The following is a 22,907-nucleotide window of genomic DNA, read 5'->3' as shown; positions in this document are numbered from 1 at the left end:
CACACACACAATCTACACTCTCCCCCCTGTCACACACACACACACACACACACACACACACACACACACACACACACACACACACACACACACACACACACACACACACACACACACACACACACACACACACACACACACACGCACACAGGGACATTAATCCCTCAATCTGCATAGACGCTGGGCACCTCAGCGGCCAGGGGCTGCCGAGCCTCGCCACCGTGCCGTGTGATCTCACATTGTTTTGTGAAAATTGCAGCCTCTGATGATGGGAATCTCATTCCCTGTAGAGAAAGGAGGAGGAGGAGGAGGAAGGAGTGCAGCCTCAGTCTCAGCAGCTGGCCCACAGCCCACCATGCTGATGTGTACCTGCTCTGCACGCCACCGCTCACACAGCGGGAAGGAGGGGTGAGGAGGGGGGATGACAAATCGGAATTCACCAAATTGCTGATACACATGTAAGCAAATATCCTTGCAAATGATTGCCTCTCTTCAGGCTCGAGTCCTGCGTTGATGCTGGTTATTTAACATGGCGGAGGACGCATGGTTGTTCCTCCACGGCATCTAATTTGCATTGCGTGCCGTAACACATGAACCAGGTCTGATAAGTGGAGGTCTTCACCAATATTTTGATTTGATGTTTTATGATAGGCTGATATCAAAACAGTGGTGGGTTTCCAATCAATGGAACATGTGGTTTATTTGGGCTAAAATTCATTTTTTTATTGGGGTGTCTCCATCTCTGTGTAATTTGCCATCTTAAGTCGCCTTGCTTGTTTTTACAGTACATTTGTCATTGGACCAATACTACGTAAGAAAATTAATATAAATACAGGCATATTTTCACTCATTTACCACATTCTAAAGTTATTGTAGATATCATTGTAATGCGCAACATATTTTGTACGTCTAAATACTGTATGATTATATGACTTTGATGAAAATTGGTAATCTGTTATCTATAATTAAATCCATATTTTCTGTTGTGTTACAGATGCAGGTCTGAGGTCCTGTATCGAATTAGGTAAGGTATATCACACATTGAATTTCCACAGGAACAAAGAGAATAACAGAACAAAAAAAGATGAGAGAAAGAGAGAGTGAGACCATGAGGTGCGGTGCAGAGCAAGGCTGTATATTTTGTCACCAGGGATTGGGAGAGAGAGAGTGAGACCACGAGGTGCAGAGCAAGGCTGTATATTTTGTCACCAGGGACTGGGAGAGAGAGAGTGAGACCACGAGGTGCAGAGCAAGGCTGTATATTTTGTCACCAGGGACTGGGAGAGAGAGTGAGACCACGAGGTGCAGTGCAAGGCTGTATATTTTGTCACCAGGGACTGGGAGAGAGAGAGTGAGACCACGAGGTGCAGAGCAAGGCTGTATATTTTGTCACCAGGGACTGGGAGAGAGAGAGTGAGACCACGAGGTGCAGAGCAAGGCTGTATATTTTGTCACCAGGGATTGGGAGAGAGAGAGTGAGACCACGAGGTGCAGAGCAAGGCTGTATATTTTGTCACCAGGGGCTGGGAGAGAGAGTGAGACCACGAGGTGCAGAGCAAGGCTGTATATTTTGTCACCAGGGACTGGGAGAGAGAGAGTGAGACCACGAGGTGCAGAGCAAGGCTGTATATTTTGTCACCAGGGACTGGGAGAGAGAGAGTGAGACCACGAGGTGCAGAGCAAGGCTGTATATTTTGTCACCAGGGATTGGGAGAGAGAGAGTGAGACCACGAGGTGCAGAGCAAGGCTGTATATTTTGTCACCAGGGACTGGGAGAGAGAGAGTGAGACCACGAGGTGCAGAGCAAGGCTGTATATTTTGTCACCAGGGATTGGGAGAGAGAGAGTGAGACCACGAGGTGCAGAGCAAGGCTGTATATTTTGTCACCAGGGATTGGGAGAGAGAGAGTGAGACCACGAGGTGCAGTGCAAGGCTGTATATTTTGTCACCATGGGCTGGGAGAGAGAGAGTGAGACCACGAGGTGCAGAGCAAGGCTGTATATTTTGTCACCAGGGACTGGGAGAGAGAGAGTGAGACCACGAGGTGCAGAGCAGAGCAAGGCTGTATATTTTGTCACCAGGGACTGGGAGAGAGAGAGTGAGACCACGAGGTGCAGAGCAAGGCTGTATATTTTGTCACCAGGGATTGGGAGAGAGAGAGTGAGACCACGAGGTGCAGAGCAAGGCTGTATATTTTGTCACCAGGGACTGGGAGAGAGAGAGTGAGACCATGAGGTGCAGAGCAAAGCTGTATATTTTGTCACCAGGGGCTGGGAGAGAGAGAGTGAGACCACGAGGTGCAGAGCAAGGCTGTATATTTTGTCACCAGGGGCTGGGAGAGAGAGAGTGAGACCACGAGGTGCAGAGCAAGGCTGTGCATTTTGTCACCAGGGGCTGGGAGAGAGAGAGTGAGACCACGAGGTGCAGAGCAAGGCTGTATATTTTGTCACCAGGGACTGGGAGAGAGAGAGTGAGACCATGAGGTGCAGAGCAAGGCTGTGCATTTTGTCACCAGGGGCTGGGAGAAGTTGTCAGGCAGAGTGTGTGAGCCAGAGATGATAATGTGGCATGACACTTCTGAAATGAGACGCTGGTTACCATGGCAAAGAGGCAGGAGGGACAGTCTCTCAAGAGGCCCAAATAAAACAAGCTGTAAATGATGTTTGATTAGAATTTAGATGATGGAACAGTTCGGGACAGGCCTTGGCTTCTGCAATTCTACATTAGGCTGCCTTTCCCTGGCAATACACAAATATTATCTTTTTCTCTTTCGCTCTCTATCCCATGGACATGCACATGCACCTGCACCCGCACAAGCAAATGCACACGCACACACTATTTGATCAGTCTGTGCTGTCTGTAGACAGAGCAGTGTTGTGTAGCTCTGGGAGATTTCAGCCGACTGAGGGGAGACAATGCAGAACACAATTTTAGGAGATGGAGAGGAAAGATAGGAAGGGAGGAAGAGGTGGAGAGACCCTATAGTGTTTACTCACCACCGTGAGGCTCAGTCCACATCTCACCCCCCTCCCCACCCCCCAGTGTTTTACCGAGAGCTTAGTGCCGGGAAGGTTCTGTGTGCCGTATGGCAAGTAGAACATTAGAGCACATGATTGGCTCGCCACCCCGCCTGTTTGCCCTGTGCGGACGAGTGCATTTTCTTATTTCAAACTTCCATAAGTTATTTGCCCAGCGGCTGCTGTGAGCATCTCTTCACCCACCAACCCTTCTACCCCCCTTCTGAAATCTCCTGCTATGGTTTACTGATCTTGTAGTGTGTGTATAGTCCAACTAACAAGTATGTCTGCTGCAAGCTAACCACATCACACTGCAGCTCATCACCTCTGTCATGCACAAGATCTGAAGAACCAGATCAGTCCAGTACCACATTCTATTCCACAGTAACTACAAGGAACCCAGAGGAGAACAGTGATCGCACAGCGTAAAGAATATATTAAAGCCAGAGGAGTAATCAGCCATGTTGGGATGGCCCCTGTCTGTATTCTCTAATTATGGGACACACAGTGGCAAGGCTCAGCCAACATCTCTTCACATCTCTTCCTCTCCTCTTCCTCTCCTCTCTTCTTCCCACTTTCCATCCCACCCCTTCAACCCCAGCTGGTAATGAACTGCTTACCAACCCTGAACTAATCAGGGCTGACTGCTCTCTGTCACTGTCAATTACACAGCAGACAAGCCCTCTCTCTCCTCTCCTCCTCCTCCTCCTCCTCCTTTCTTTCTCCTCTTCCCTCAGAAAGGGCCAGTACCTACTCACCTCCTCGGTTACAAATTGAAAAGTTACTTGTGAAAGGGAGAACAGAATGGGATCCACCCAAGACCCGAGTAGGGTACCCCCCTTTAGAGTCTCCTCAGTGGTCAAAGCTGGCACAGACTTTATAAACAAATCAAATGAGTGGGAAATGTACATTGATTACATGACAGTTAGTATGGTCGCTAAGGCTGTGTGTTGCTGTGGCTGAGGGTATCTTGGTATCAAAACAAGCCTGGAAAACAGCATCCGTTGTTAGTATTAGACTCGGTAGTGAATCTGCAGCATAAAGTTACTATACTGTATGAATTGGCATGACTGTTTGAATTTGAAGTGCGTGAAAGCCTCTGTAGTCTTGATGTATTGGTATACGGACAAGAATAGATTTGATGTATGCGTGTCTTGTGTCTGAGAGGAAGAGGTGGACTGTTGAACCAACTTGTGTATGAGTGTAGTGCCATACAGTGAGTGTATTTGACTCTGTGGTTTGTGAATGTGTGTGTAAACTTGTAGCACCTGGTCTCAGCTGTGTCCCTTTATAACCATCCACTCCCCCCTCTTGTGTTTGACCAATCAATATGCAATGGCAGTCTTCATCAGTAATCACAACAGTGTGACAGAGCTATGGGGCTCACCGGACCCTGGACTCACACACGGGTATATTTTTTCTTTTAATGTGTGTATATATTGTGTGTGTTTGTGTGTGTTTGTGTACTGTATGTATGCTTAACCAATAATTACCTACCGTGGTATTCTCAGCCAGACGAGCATGGCCCATACTCTATCCTAAATGTCCTGAGAATAAAACATGTGTTTTTTAATGTGCTCCAAGCCATGTTATTTAAAGTAATTAACCTTAATTTTCCCAAAAAAGAGACAAATCTTTATTAGACCGTTGCCTCTTAAGTAGCGGTGCCGTCGACCGGCGTCCATCTCCCTACGCTCCTAATGGAGTCCTCACTTAATCAAAATTCATCCATCAGATCTCGGTGTTGAATCATCTTTTAATTGGAAATTACATTCTGGTTAATAGTTTTATAATTCACAGGCTGTAATAGTTTCACCGCTGGGATCTGCTCTATTTTCACCGCCGATGTGACACCCCCCCCCCCCCCCCCCCGCCCCGCTCCACCCAATGCAACACGGCACATCCTCTCTCTGACTGTACCAGCCTGTAGCATCACCAACCAACCCTCACTTTTAATAGCCAGTAATAAATTAGATCAAAATGTGGAATAGCAGCCTCCTGGCGGCCAGCCCGAGAGGCACGGACCTCTGACTCTGAGTGTCACAGCCCTATATTTAGCCACACAGAGATGAGCTCCTGATTATCCATGTCCTGAAGGGGCTCTACTTTGCATTGAGTCAAAATCTTTCAAAGCACCTTTGGGTTTGGATAGACAGTAAAGCTCTACTATACCATAGACACTGCTGAGCCATATAGACGGGTGGTTGTTTGCCAACAAAATCGATGCGTGAGCAACTTGTTGTCTCTCAAATTAATTGTTACAGTTGTTGCTTAACAAATATCTGCCAAATTAGCATTGATGTGACATAAGTCTCCAAGTAACTGAAACGATTTCCCGCATGGCAGCTTCTTGTCATTGTTGCTAGCTATCTGACCGTTCAGAATCATAAAAACACACTGCCTTTAGATTCCAAGATGCGTGTGTATCATAGTCATGACATTGTCAACCCACCTGTCTGCAGTGTCCCTTTCAGTATTTCACCTTCCATTGGGCTCCAGAAAACAAAAAAACACAGCTATTGTATGTGAGCATCTCCTCTTCAGCTGGAAACTATAACATGACTTATCACTAAACATCGTGCCTTTCTTAGGAAAAGTGCCTTTCTGAGGTAAAGTGACTTTCTTAGGTAAAGTGCTATCCGGAGACATGTGTCGCCCCTGTACTACTTGATGAGGTGGGTAACATTACCATCCTTGCTTTTACAAACACACACTGTCACGTATACTATTCATTAACAACGTGACACATACTGTAATGTATACTATTCTTTAACAACGTGACACGTACTGTAACCTATACTATTCTTTAACAACGTGACACATACTGTAACGTATACTATTCTTTAACAACGTGACACACACTGTAATGTATACTATTCTTTAACAACGTGACACATACTGTAACGTATACTATTCTTTAACAACGTGACACACACTGTAACGTATACTATTCTTTAACAAAGTGACACACTGTAACGTATGCTATTCTTTAACAACGTGACACATACTGTAACATATACTATTCTTTAACAACGTGACACATACTGTAACGTATACTATTCTTTAACAACGTGACACACACTGTAACGTATACTATTCTTTAACAACGTGACATATATTGTAAGGTATACTATTCTTTAACAACGTGACACATACTGTAACTTATACTATTCTTTAACAACGTGACACATACTGTAACGTATACTATTCTTTAACAACGTGACACATACTGTAACGTATACTATTCTTTAACAACGTGACACATACTGTAACGTATACTATTCTTTAACAACGTGACACATACTGTAACGTATACTATTCTTTAACAACGTGACACATACTGTAACGTATACTATTCATTAACAACTTGACACACTGTAACGTATACTATTCTATAACAACGTGACATATACTGTAACGTATACTATTCTTTAACAACGTGGCACATACTGTAACGTATACTATTCTTTAACAACGTGACATATACTGTAACGTATACTATTCTTTAACAACGTGACACACTGTAACGTATACTATTCTTTAACAATGTGACTCATACTTTAACATATACCATTCTTTAACAACGTGACACACTGTAACGTATACAATTCTTTAACAACGTGACACACCACACTGTAACGTATACTATTCTTTAACAACGTGACACACACTGTAACGTATACTATTCTTTATCAACGTGACACACTGTAACGTATACTATTCTTTAACAACGTGACACACTGTAATGTATACTATTCTTTAACAACGTGACACATATTGTAACGTATACTATTCTTTAACAACGTGACACACACTGTAATGTCTACTATTCTTTAACAACGTGACACATACTGTAACGTATACTATTCTTTAACAACGTGACACATACTGTAACGTATACTATTCTTTAACAACGTGACACACTGTTACGTATACTATTCTTTAACAACGTGACACACACTGTAACGTATACTATTCTTTAACAACGTGACACACACTGTAACGTATACTATTCTTTAACAACGTGACACATACTGTAACGTATACTATTCTTTAACGACGTGACACATAAAAGGAACGTATACTATTCTTTAACAATGTGACACATACTGTAACGTATACTATTCTTTAACAACGTGACACACACTGTGACGTATACTATTCTTTAACAACGTGACACATACTGTAACGTATACTATTCTTTAACGACGTGACACATAAAAGGAACATATACTATTCTTTAACAACGTGACACATACTGTAACGTATACTATTCTTTAACAACGTGACACATACTGTAACGTATACTATTCTTTAACAACGTGACACACACTGTAACGTATACTATTCTTTAACAACGTGACACACACTGTAACGTATACTATTCTTTAACAACGTGACACATACTGTAACGTATACTATTCTTTAACGACGTGACACATAAAAGGAACGTATACTATTCTTTAACAACGTGACACATGCTGTAACGTATACTATTCTTTAACAACGTGACACATACTGTAACGTATACTATTCTTTAACAACGTGACACACACTGTAACGTATACTATTCTTTAACAACGTGACACATACTGTAACGTATACTATTCTTTAACGACGTGACACATAAAAGGAACGTATACTATTCTTTAACAACGTGACACATGCTGTAACGTATACTATTCTTTAACAACGTGACACATACTGTAACGTATACTATTCTTTAACAACGTGACACATACTGTAACGTATACTATTCTTTAACGACGTGACACATAAAAGGAACGTATACTATTCTTTAACAACGTGACACATACTGTATCGTATACTATTCTTTAACGACGTGACACATAAAAGGAACGTATACTATTCTTTAACAACGTGACACATACTGTATCGTATACTTTTCTTTAACAACGTGACACATATTTTAACGTATACTATTCTTTAACAACGTGACACATACTGTAATGTATACTATTCTTTAACAACGTGACACATATTGGAACGTATACTATTCTTTAACAACGTGACACACACTGTAATGTCTACTATTCTTTAACAACGTGACACATACTGTAACGTATACTATTCTTTAACAACGTGACACACACTGTAACGTATACTATTCTTTAACAACGTGACACACACTGTAACGCATACTATTCTTTAACAACTTGACACACTGTAACGTATACTATTCTATAACAACGTGACATATACTGTAACGTATACTATTCTTTAACAACGTGGCACATACTGTAACGTATACTATTCTTTAACAACGTGACATATACTGTAACGTATACTATTCTTTAACAACGTGACACACTGTAACGTATACTATTCTTTAACAATGTGACTCATACTTTAACATATACCATTCTTTAACAACGTGACACACTGTAACGTATACAATTCTTTAACAACGTGACACACCACACTGTAACGTATACTATTCTTTAACAACGTGACACACACTGTAACGTATACTATTCTTTATCAACGTGACACACTGTAACGTATACTATTCTTTAACAACGTGACACACTGTAATGTATACTATTCTTTAACAACGTGACACATATTGTAACGTATACTATTCTTTAACAACGTGACACACACTGTAATGTCTACTATTCTTTAACAACGTGACACATACTGTAACGTATACTATTCTTTAACAACGTGACACATACTGTAACGTATACTATTCTTTAACAACGTGACACACTGTTACGTATACTATTCTTTAACAACGTGACACACACTGTAACGTATACTATTCTTTAACAACGTGACACACACTGTAACGTATACTATTCTTTAACAACGTGACACATACTGTAACGTATACTATTCTTTAACGACGTGACACATAAAAGGAACGTATACTATTCTTTAACAATGTGACACATACTGTAACGTATACTATTCTTTAACAACGTGACACACACTGTGACGTATACTATTCTTTAACAACGTGACACATACTGTAACGTATACTATTCTTTAACGACGTGACACATAAAAGGAACATATACTATTCTTTAACAACGTGACACATACTGTAACGTATACTATTCTTTAACAACGTGACACATACTGTAACGTATACTATTCTTTAACAACGTGACACACACTGTAACGTATACTATTCTTTAACAACGTGACACATACTGTAACGTATACTATTCTTTAACGACGTGACACATAAAAGGAACGTATACTATTCTTTAACAACGTGACACATGCTGTAACGTATACTATTCTTTAACAACGTGACACATACTGTAACGTATACTATTCTTTAACAACGTGACACACACTGTAACGTATACTATTCTTTAACAACGTGACACATACTGTAACGTATACTATTCTTTAACGACGTGACACATAAAAGGAACGCATACTATTCTTTAACAACGTGACACATGCTGTAACGTATACTATTCTTTAACAACGTGACACATACTGTAACGTATACTATTCTTTAACAACGTGACACATACTGTAACGTATACTATTCTTTAACGACGTGACACATAAAAGGAACGTATACTATTCTTTAACAACGTGACACATACTGTATCGTATACTATTCTTTAACGACGTGACACATAAAAGGAACGTATACTATTCTTTAACAACGTGACACATACTGTATCGTATACTTTTCTTTAACAACGTGACACATATTTTAACGTATACTATTCTTTAACAACGTGACACATACTGTAATGTATACTATTCTTTAACAACGTGACACATATTGGAACGTATACTATTCTTTAACAACGTGACACACACTGTAATGTCTACTATTCTTTAACAACGTGACACATACTGTAACGTATACTATTCTTTAACAACGTGACACACACTGTAACGTATACTATTCTTTAACAACGTGACACACACTGTAACGCATACTATTCTTTAACAACGTGACACCTACTGTAACGTATACTATTCTTTAACAATGTGACACATACTGTAACGTATACTATTCTTTAACAACGTGACACACTGTAACGTATGCTATTCTTTAACAACGTGACACACACTGTAATGTATACTATTCTTTAACAACGTGACACATACTGTAACGTATACTATTCTTTAACAACGTGACACACACTGTAACGTATACTATTCTTTAACAACGTGACACACACTGTAACGCATACTATTCTTTAACAACGTGACACCTACTGTAACGTATACTATTCTTTAACAATGTGACACATACTGTAACGTATACTATTCTTTAACAACGTGACACACTGTAACGTATGCTATTCTTTAACAACGTGACACACACTGTAACGCATACTATTCTTTAACAACGTGACACACACTGTAACGTATACTATTCTTTAACAACGTGACACACACTGTAACGTATACTATTCTTTAACAACGTGACACACACTGTAATGTCTACTATTCTTTAACAACGTGACACATACTGTAACGTATACTATTCTTTAACAACGTGACACACACTGTAATGTATACTATTCTTTAACAACGTGACACACACTGTAACGCATACTATTCTTTAACAACGTGACACCTACTGTAACGTATACTATTCTTTAACAATGTGACACATACTGTAACGTATACTATTCTTTAACAACGTGACACACTGTAACGTATGCTATTCTTTAACAACGTGACACACACTGTAATGTATACTATTCTTTAACAACGTGACACATACTGTAACGTATACTATTCTTTAACAACGTGACACACACTGTAACGTATACTATTCTTTAACAACGTGACACACTGTACCGTATGCTATTCTTTAACAACGTGACACATACTGTAACATATACTATTCTTTAACAACGTGACACATACTGGAACGTATACTATTCTTTAGAAAACGTGACGCATACTGTAACGTATGCTATTCTTTAACAACGTGACACATACTGTAACGTATACTATTCTTTAACAACGTGACACACACTGTAAAGTATACTATTCTTTAACAACTTGACACACACTGTAACGTATACTATTCTTTAACAACGTGACACACACTGTAACGTATACTATTCTTTAACAACGTGACACATACTGTAACGTATACTATTCTTTAACGACGTGACACATAAATGGAACGTATACTATTCTTTAACAATGTGACACATACTGTAACGTATACTATTCTTTAACAACGTGACACACACTGTAACGTATACTATTCTTTAACAACGTGACACATACTGTAACGTATACTATTCTTTAACGACGTGACAGATAAAAGGAACATATACTATTCTTTAACAACGTGACACATACTGTAACGTATACTATTCTTTAACAACGTGACACATACTGTAACGTATACTATTCTTTAACAACGTGACACACACTGTAACGTATACTATTCTTTAACAACGTGACACATACTGTAACGTATACTATTCTTTAACAACGTGACACACACTGTAACATATACTATTCTTTAACAACGTGACACACACTGTAACGTATACTATTCTTTAACAACGTGACACCTACTGTAACCTATACTATTCTTTAACAATGTGACACATACTGTAACGTATACTATTCCTTAACAACGTGACACACTGTAACGTATGCTATTCTTTAACAACGTGACACACACTGTCATGTATACTATTCTTTAACAACGTGACACATACTGTAACGCATACTATTCTTTAACAACGTGACACATACTGTAACGTATACTATTCTTTAACGACGTGACACATAAAAGGAACGTATACTATTCTTTAACAACGTGACACATACTGTATCGTATACTATTCTTTAACGACGTGACACATAAAAGGAACGTATACTATTCTTTAACAACGTGACACATACTGTATCGTATACTTTTCTTTAACAACGTGACACATATTTTAACGTATACTATTCTTTAACAACGTGACACATACTGTAATGTATACTATTCTTTAACAACGTGACACATATTGGAACGTATACTATTCTTTAACAACGTGACACACACTGTAATGTCTACTATTCTTTAACAACGTGACACATACTGTAACGTATACTATTCTTTAACAACGTGACACACACTGTAACGTATACTATTCTTTAACAACGTGACACACACTGTAACGCATACTATTCTTTAACAACTTGACACACTGTAACGTATACTATTCTATAACAACGTGACATATACTGTAACGTATACTATTCTTTAACAACGTGGCACATACTGTAACGTATACTATTCTTTAACAACGTGACATATACTGTAACGTATACTATTCTTTAACAACGTGACACACTGTAACGTATACTATTCTTTAACAATGTGACTCATACTTTAACATATACCATTCTTTAACAACGTGACACACTGTAACGTATACAATTCTTTAACAACGTGACACACCACACTGTAACGTATACTATTCTTTAACAACGTGACACACACTGTAACGTATACTATTCTTTATCAACGTGACACACTGTAACGTATACTATTCTTTAACAACGTGACACACTGTAATGTATACTATTCTTTAACAACGTGACACATATTGTAACGTATACTATTCTTTAACAACGTGACACACACTGTAATGTCTACTATTCTTTAACAACGTGACACATACTGTAACGTATACTATTCTTTAACAACGTGACACATACTGTAACGTATACTATTCTTTAACAACGTGACACACTGTTACGTATACTATTCTTTAACAACGTGACACACACTGTAACGTATACTATTCTTTAACAACGTGACACACACTGTAACGTATACTATTCTTTAACAACGTGACACATACTGTAACGTATACTATTCTTTAACGACGTGACACATAAAAGGAACGTATACTATTCTTTAACAATGTGACACATACTGTAACGTATACTATTCTTTAACAACGTGACACACACTGTGACGTATACTATTCTTTAACAACGTGACACATACTGTAACGTATACTATTCTTTAACGACGTGACACATAAAAGGAACATATACTATTCTTTAACAACGTGACACATACTGTAACGTATACTATTCTTTAACAACGTGACACATACTGTAACGTATACTATTCTTTAACAACGTGACACACACTGTAACGTATACTATTCTTTAACAACGTGACACATACTGTAACGTATACTATTCTTTAACGACGTGACACATAAAAGGAACGTATACTATTCTTTAACAACGTGACACATGCTGTAACGTATACTATTCTTTAACAACGTGACACATACTGTAACGTATACTATTCTTTAACAACGTGACACACACTGTAACGTATACTATTCTTTAACAACGTGACACATACTGTAACGTATACTATTCTTTAACGACGTGACACATAAAAGGAACGTATACTATTCTTTAACAACGTGACACATGCTGTAACGTATACTATTCTTTAACAACGTGACACATACTGTAACGTATACTATTCTTTAACAACGTGACACATACTGTAACGTATACTATTCTTTAACGACGTGACACATAAAAGGAACGTATACTATTCTTTAACAACGTGACACATACTGTATCGTATACTATTCTTTAACGACGTGACACATAAAAGGAACGTATACTATTCTTTAACAACGTGACACATACTGTATCGTATACTTTTCTTTAACAACGTGACACATATTTTAACGTATACTATTCTTTAACAACGTGACACATACTGTAATGTATACTATTCTTTAACAACGTGACACATATTGGAACGTATACTATTCTTTAACAACGTGACACACACTGTAATGTCTACTATTCTTTAACAACGTGACACATACTGTAACGTATACTATTCTTTAACAACGTGACACACTGTAACGTATACTATTCTTTAACAACGTGACACACACTGTAACGCATACTATTCTTTAACAACGTGACACCTACTGTAACGTATACTATTCTTTAACAATGTGACACATACTGTAACGTATACTATTCTTTAACAACGTGACACACTGTAACGTATGCTATTCTTTAACAACGTGACACACACTGTAATGTATACTATTCTTTAACAACGTGACACACACTGTAACGCATACTATTCTTTAACAACGTGACACCTACTGTAACGTATACTATTCTTTAACAATGTGACACATACTGTAACGTATACTATTCTTTAACAACGTGACACACTGTAACGTATGCTATTCTTTAACAACGTGACACACACTGTAACGCATACTATTCTTTAACAACGTGACACACACTGTAACGTATACTATTCTTTAACAACGTGACACACACTGTAACGTATACTATTCTTTAACAACGTGACACACACTGTAATGTCTACTATTCTTTAACAACGTGACACATACTGTAACGTATACTATTCTTTAACAACGTGACACACACTGTAATGTATACTATTCTTTAACAACGTGACACACACTGTAACGCATACTATTCTTTAACAACGTGACACCTACTGTAACGTATACTATTCTTTAACAATGTGACACATACTGTAACGTATACTATTCTTTAACAACGTGACACACTGTAACGTATGCTATTCTTTAACAACGTGACACACACTGTAATGTATACTATTCTTTAACAACGTGACACATACTGTAACGTATACTATTCTTTAACAACGTGACACACACTGTAACGTATACTATTCTTTAACAACGTGACACACTGTAACGTATGCTATTCTTTAACAACGTGACACATACTGTAACATATACTATTCTTTAACAACGTGACACATACTGGAACGTATACTATTCTTTAGAAAACGTGACGCATACTGTAACGTATGCTATTCTTTAACAACGTGACACATACTGTAACGTATACTATTCTTTAACAACGTGACACACACTGTAAAGTATACTATTCTTTAACAACTTGACACACACTGTAACGTATACTATTCTTTAACAACGTGACACACACTGTAACGTATACTATTCTTTAACAACGTGACACATACTGTAACGTATACTATTCTTTAACGACGTGACACATAAATGGAACGTATACTATTCTTTAACAATGTGACACATACTGTAACGTATACTATTCTTTAACAACGTGACACACACTGTAACGTATACTATTCTTTAACAACGTGACACATACTGTAACGTATACTATTCTTTAACGACGTGACAGATAAAAGGAACATATACTATTCTTTAACAACGTGACACATACTGTAACGTATACTATTCTTTAACAACGTGACACATACTGTAACGTATACTATTCTTTAACAACGTGACACACACTGTAACGTATACTATTCTTTAACAACGTGACACATACTGTAACGTATACTATTCTTTAACAACGTGACACACACTGTAACATATACTATTCTTTAACAACGTGACACACACTGTAACGTATACTATTCTTTAACAACGTGACACCTACTGTAACCTATACTATTCTTTAACAATGTGACACATACTGTAACGTATACTATTCCTTAACAACGTGACACACTGTAACGTATGCTATTCTTTAACAACGTGACACACACTGTCATGTATACTATTCTTTAACAACGTGACACATACTGTAACGCATACTATTCTTTAACAACGTGACACACACTGTAACGTATACTATTCTTTAACAACGTTACACACTGTAACGTATGCTATTCTTTAACAACGTGAAACATACTGTAACATATACTATTCTTTAACAACGTGACACATACTGTAACTTATACTATTCTTTAACAACGTGACACATACTGTAACGTATACTATTCTTTAGAAAACGTGACACATACTGTAACGTATGCTATTCTTTAACAACGTGACACATACTGTAACGTATACTATTCTTTAACAACGTGACACACTGTTACGTATACTATTCTTTAACAACGTGACACACACTGTAACGTATACTATTCTTTAACAACGTGACACACAATGTAACGTATACTATTCTTTAACAACGTGACACATACTGTAACGTATACTATTCTTTAACGACGTGACACATAAAAGGAACGTATACTATTCTTTAACAATGTGACACATACTGTAACGTATACTATTCTTTAACAACGTGACACTTACTGTAACGTATACTATTCTTTAACGACGTGACACATACTGTAACGCATACTATTCTTTAACAACGTGACACCTACTGTAACGTATACTATTCTTTAACAATGTGACACATACTGTAACGTATACTATTCTTTAACAACGTGACACACTGTAACGTATACTATTCTTTAACAACGTGACACATACTGTAACGTATACTATTCTTTAACAACGTGACACACACTGTAACGTATACTATTCTTTAACAACGTGACACACTGTAACGTATGCTATTCTTTAACAACGTGACACATACTGTAACATATACTATTCTTTAACAACGTGACACATACTGTAACTTATACTATTCTTTAACAACGTGACACATACTGGAACGTATACTATTCTTTAGAAAACGTGACGCATACTGTAACGTATGCTATTCTTTAACAACGTGACACATACTGTAACGTATACTATTCTTTAACAACGTGACACACACTGTAAAGTATACTATTCTTTAACAACTTGACACACACTGTAACGTATACTTTTCTTTAACAACGTGACACATACTGTAACGTATACTATTCTTTAGAAAACGTGACACATACTGTAACGTATGCTATTCTTTAACAACGTGACACATACTGTAACGTATACTATTCTTTAACAACGTGACACACTGTTACGTATACTATTCTTTAACAACGTGACACACACTGTAACGTATACTATTCTTTAACAACGTGACACACAATGTAACGCATATACTATTCTTTAACAACGTGACACATACTGTAACGTATACTATTCTTTAACGACGTGACACATAAAAGGAACGTATACTATTCTTTAACAATGTGACACATACTGTAACGTATACTATTCTTTAACAACGTGACACTTACTGTAACGTATACTATTCTTTAACGACATGACACATACTGTAACGCATACTATTCTTTAACAACGTGACACCTACTGTAACGTATACTATTCTTTAACAATGTGACACATACTGTAACGTATACTATTCTTTAACAACGTGACACACTGTAACGTATGCTATTCTTTAACAACGTGACACACACTGTAATGTATACTATTCTTTAACAACGTGACACATACTGTAACGTATACTATTCTTTAACAACGTGACACACACTGTAACGTATACTATTCTTTAACAACGTGACACACTGTAACGTATGCTATTCTTTAACAACGTGACACATACTGTAACATATACTATTCTTTAACAACGTGACACATACTGTAACTTATACTATTCTTTAACAACGTGACACATACTGGAACGTATACTATTCTTTAGAAAACGTGACGCATACTGTAACGTATGCTATTCTTTAACAACGTGACACATACTGTAACGTATACTATTCTTTAACAACGTGACACACACTGTAAAGTATACTATTCTTTAACAACTTGACACACACTGTAACGTATACTATTCTTTAACAACGTGACACACACTGTAACGTATACTATTCTTTAACAACGTGACACATACTGTAACGTATACTATTCTTTAACAACGTGACACACACTGTAACGTATACTATTCTTTAACAACGTGACACACACTGTAATGTCTACTATTCTTTAACAACGTGACACATACTGTAACGTATACTATTCTTTAACAACGTGACACACACTGTAACGTATACTATTCTTTAACAACGTGACACACACTGTAACGCATACTATTCTTTAACAACGTGACACCTACTGTAACGTATACTATTCTTTAACAATGTGACACATACTGTAACGTATACTATTCTTTAACAACGTGACACACTGTAACGTATGCTATTCTTTAACAACGTGACACACACTGTAATGTATACTATTCTTTAACAACGTGACACATACTGTAACGTATACTATTCTTTAACAACGTGACACACACTGTAACGTATACTATTCTTTAACAACGTGACACACTGTAACGTATGCTATTCTTTAACAACGTGACACATACTGTAACATATACTATTCTTTAACAACGTGACACATACTGTAACTTATACTATTCTTTAACAACGTGACACATACTGGAACGTATACTATTCTTTAGAAAAACGTGACGATACTGTAACGTATGCTATTCTTTAACAACGTGACACATACTGTAACGTATACTATTCTTTAACAACGTGACACACACTGTAAAGTATACTATTCTTTAACAACTTGACACACACTGTAACGTATACTATTCTTTAACAACGTGACACACACTGTAACGTATACTATTCTTTAACGACGTGACACATACTGTAACGTATACTATTCTTTAACGACGTGACACATAAAAGGAACATATACTATTCTTTAACAACGTGACACATACTGTAACGTATACTATTCTTTAACAACGTGACACATACTGTAACGTATACTATTCTTTAACAATGTGACACACACTGTAACGTATACTATTCTTTAACAATGTGACACATACTGTAACATATACTATTCTTTAACAACGTGACACACACTGTAACGTATACTATTCTTTAACAACGTGACACATACTGTAACGTATACTATTCTTTAACGACGTGACAGATAAAAGGAACATAAACTATTCTTTAACAACGTGACACATACTGTAACGTATACTATTCTTTAACAACGTGACACATACTGTAACGTATACTATTCTTTAACAACGTGATACACACTGTAACGTATACTATTCTTTAACAACGTGACACATACTGTAACGTATACTATTCTTTAACAACGTGACACACACTGTAACGTATACTATTCTTTAACAACGTGACACCTACTGTAACCTATACTATTCTTTAACAATGTGACACATACTGTAACGTATACTATTCCTTAACAACGTGACACACTGTAACGTATGCTATTCTTTAACAACGTGACACACACTGTCATGTATACTATTCTTTAACAACGTGACACATACTGTAACGCATACTATTCTTTAACAACGTGACACACACTGTAACGTATACTATTCTTTAACAACGTTACACACTGTAACGTATGCTATTCTTTAACAACGTGACACATACTGTAACATATACTATTCTTTAACAACGTGACACATACTGTAACTTATACTATTCTTTAACAACGTGACACATACTGTAACGTATACTATTCTTTAGAAAACGTGACACATACTGTAACGTATGCTATTCTTTAACAACGTGACACATACTGTAACGTATACTATTCTTTAACAACGTGACACACTGTTACGTATACTATTCTTTAACAACGTGACACACACTGTAACGTATACTATTCTTTAACAACGTGACACACAATGTAACGTATACTATTCTTTAACAACGTGACACATACTGTAACGTATACTATTCTTTAACGACGTGACACATAAAAGGCACGTATACTATTCTTTAACAATGTGACACATACTGTAACGTATACTATTCTTTAACAACGTGACACTTACTGTAACGTATACTATTCTTTAACGACGTGACACATACTGTAACGCATACTATTCTTTAACAACGTGACACCTACTGTAACGTATACTATTCTTTAACAATGTGACACATACTGTAACGTATACTATTCTTTAACAACGTGACACACTGTAACGTATGCTATTCTTTAACAACGTGACACACACTGTAATGTATACTATTCTTTAACAACGTGACACATACTGTAACGTATACTATTCTTTAACAACGTGACACACACTGTAACGTATACTATTCTTTAACAACGTGACACACTGTAACGTATGCTATTCTTTAACAACGTGACACATACTGTAACATATACTATTCTTTAACAACGTGACACATACTGTAACTTATACTATTCTTTAACAACGTGACACATACTGGAACGTATACTATTCTTTAGAAAACGTGACGCATACTGTAACGTATGCTATTCTTTAACAACGTGACACATACTGTAACGTATACTATTCTTTAACAACGTGACACACACTGTAAAGTATACTATTCTTTAACAACTTGACACACACTGTAACGTATACTATTCTTTAACAACGTGACACACACTGTAATGTATACTATTCTTTAACGACGTGACACATACTGTAACGTATACTATTCTTTAACGACGTGACACATAAATGGAACGTATACTATTCTTTAACAATGTGACACATACTGTAACGTATACTATTCTTTAACAACGTGACACACACTGTAACGTATACTATTCTTTAACAACGTGACACATACTGTAACGTATACTATTCTTTAACGCCGTGACAGATAAAAGGAACATATACTATTCTTTAACAACGTGACACACACTGTAACGTATACTATTCTTTAACAACGTGACACATACTGTAACGTATACTATTCTTTAACAACGTGACACACACTGTAACGTATACTATTCTTTAACAACGTGACACATACTGTAACGTATACTATTCTTTAACAACGTGACACACACTGTAACATATACTATTCTTTAACAACGTGACACACACTGTAACGTATACTATTCTTTAACAACGTGACACCTACTGTAACCTATACTATTCTTTAACAATGTGACACATACTGTAACGTATACTATTCCTTAACAACGTGACACACTGTAACGTATGCTATTCTTTAACAACGTGACACACACTGTCATGTATACTATTCTTTAACAACGTGACACATACTGTAACGCATACTATTCTTTAACAACGTGACACACACTGTAACATATACTATTCTTTAACAACGTTACACACTGTAACGTATGCTATTCTTTAACAACGTGACACATACTGTAACATATACTATTCTTTAACAACGTGACACATACTGTAACTTATACTATTCTTTAACAACGTGACACATACTGTAACGTATACTATTCTTTAACAACGTGACACACACTGTAACGTATAATATTCTTTAACAATGTGACACATACTGTAACGTATACTATTCTTTAACAACGTGACACACACTGTAACATATACTATTCTTTAACAACGTGACACACACTGTAACGTATACTATTCTTTAACAACGTGACACATACTGTAACGTATACTATTCTTTAACAACGTGACACATACTGTAACGTATACTATTCTTTAACGACGTGACACATAAAAGGAACGTATACTATTCTTTAACAACGTGACACATAAAAGGAACGTATACTATTCTTTAACAACGTGACACATACTGTATCGTATAATATTCTTTAACAACGTGACACATATTGTAACGTATACTATTCTTTAACAATGTAACACATACTGTTACATATACTTTTCTTTAACAACGTGACACATACTGTATCGTATACTATTCTTTAACAACGTGACACATACTGTATCGTATACTATTCTTTAACAACGTGACACATATTGTAACGTATACTATTCTTTAACAACGTGACACAAACTGTTACGTATACTTTTCTTTAACAACGTGACATATACTGTATCGTATAATATTCTTTAACAACGTGACACATATTGTAACGTATACTATTCTTTAACAATGTGACACATACTGTTACATATACTTTTCTTTAACAACGTGACACATACTGTATCGTATACTATTCTTTAACAACGTGACACATACTGTATCGTATACTATTCTTTAACAACGTGACACATATTGTAACGTATACTATTCTTTAACAACGTGACACATACTGTTACGTATACTTTTCTTTAACAACTTGACACATACTGTATCGTATACTATTCTTTAACAACGTGACACATACTGTAACGTATACTATTCTTGAACCACGTGACACACTGTAACGTATACTATTCTTTAACAACGTGACACACTGTAACGTATACTATTCTTTAACAACGTGACACACTATAACGTATACTATTCTTTAACAACGTGACACATACTGTAACGTATACTATTCTTTAACAACTTGACACACTGTAACGTATGCTAATCTTTAACAATGTGACACACACTGTAATGTATACTACTCTTTAACAACGTGACACATACTGTAACGTATACTATTCTTTAACAACGTGACACACACTGTAACGTATACTATTCTTTAACAACGTGACACACTGTAACGTATGCTATTCTTTAACAACGTGACACATACTGTAACATATACTATTCTTTAACAACGTGACACATACTGTAACTTATACTATTCTTTAACGACGTGACACATACTGTTACGTATACTATTCTTTAACAACGTGACACGCACTGTAACGTATACTATTCTTTAACAACGTGACACATACTGTAACTTATAATATTCTTCTTAACAACGTGACACACTGTAACGTATACTATTCTTTAACAACGTGACACACACTGTAACGTATACTATTCTTTAACAACGTGACACACACTGTAACGTATACTATTCTTTAACAACGTGACACACTGTAACGTGTACTATTCTTTAACAACGTGACACATACTGTATCGTATACTATTCTTTAACAACGTGACACATATTGTAACGTATACTATTCTTTAACAACGTGACACATACTGTATCGTATACTATTCTTTAACAACGTGACACATATTGTAACGTATACTATTCTTTAACAACGTGACACATACTGTATCGTATACTTTTCTTTAACAACGTGACACACATTGTAACGTATACTATTCTTTAACAACGTGACACACTATAACGTATACTATTCTTTAACAACGTGACACATACTGTAACGTATACTATTCTTTAACGACGTGACACATAAAAGGAACGTATACTATTCTTTAAC

At 36.7% G+C, this 22,907-nt stretch overlaps 1 long non-coding RNA gene across 1 annotated transcript in view; it reads left to right on the top strand.

The window, feature by feature from the left end:
* Window positions 1–313: 313 nt before the first annotated feature.
* LOC135545301 (uncharacterized) overlaps window positions 314–22,907 on the top strand; it is an 88,907-nt gene continuing 66,313 nt past the window's right edge. Inside the window, exons 1-2 of the long non-coding RNA XR_010456451.1 lie at window positions 314–458; window positions 995–1,024. This is a non-coding gene — a long non-coding RNA (uncharacterized LOC135545301). The remainder of the gene's footprint in view (window positions 459–994; window positions 1,025–22,907) is intronic.

Source organism: Oncorhynchus masou, chromosome 9 (genome assembly GCF_036934945.1).
Source record: "Oncorhynchus masou masou isolate Uvic2021 chromosome 9, UVic_Omas_1.1, whole genome shotgun sequence".
NCBI lineage: Eukaryota > Metazoa > Chordata > Actinopteri > Salmoniformes > Salmonidae > Oncorhynchus > Oncorhynchus masou.
Note: the sequence above shows the minus strand (reverse complement) of the source record. Positions and strands in the feature narration are given on the sequence as shown.